The 600-nt window shown below is 43.8% G+C and overlaps 1 protein-coding gene across 2 annotated transcripts in view; it reads left to right on the top strand.

The window, feature by feature from the left end:
• Positions 1-600, top strand: part of Kifap3 (kinesin associated protein 3) — a gene marked incomplete at its 5' end in the record, with an annotated part of 146234 nt that overhangs the window by 1051 nt on the left and 144583 nt on the right.

The raw sequence follows: 600 nt of genomic DNA, 5'->3' as shown, positions 1-600 counted from the left end.
CTGGCTTCACTTGGAAGCATGAATGAGATGTTTCCTCAGAATTGTCCCTCCTCTATGTATACTGGACACTGAATCAAGTCCATCTCGGGGGGTCTCCATGTCCTCCCTGAACAAGAGGACAGGTGGCTCACCACAGTTACAGGACGTTTTGAGAGATGCTCATAGTCCCCTGGGAACTAATCGACCTAGGAGGGCAAGGAGAAAAAAGTGTCCTTTGTGTCCCCCTGACTCAATTAGTATAGATCTCAAGGTATGTCTCTTAAACATCCAACAAAGTTAGTTCCATCATTCTGGCATTTTTACTTACTGCGTGTCCTGCAGATAAATCTTGGGTAATGACCAGTTGGTCTCAAATAAACCTTATCTAGGGATATATTTCTTGATCTGTTAAGTATAATTTGTCAGTAGATTGTAGGAGTAATATGGTTCCCTCTAGTTTTCGTGACTAGCTAGGCATTGTTTCTCTCTTGTATCGTCTCCCCCCTCTATCATGGTTTTCCCACTTAAGGCGCCCCCATTTTCCCCCTTTCTCCCTTAATAATACCCTTCTCCTACAGTCCTATCTCTCTTGAGCTCCTTCTTTCCTTTTATCCCGTAGGT

The sequence above is a fragment of the Nannospalax galili genome, unplaced genomic scaffold, assembly GCF_000622305.1.
Source record: "Nannospalax galili isolate Female #2095 unplaced genomic scaffold, S.galili_v1.0 scaffold1465, whole genome shotgun sequence".
Classification (NCBI taxonomy): domain Eukaryota; kingdom Metazoa; phylum Chordata; class Mammalia; order Rodentia; family Spalacidae; genus Nannospalax; species Nannospalax galili.
The sequence above is the reverse complement of the archived record's forward strand: the minus strand, read 5'-3'. Positions and strand labels throughout refer to the sequence as shown.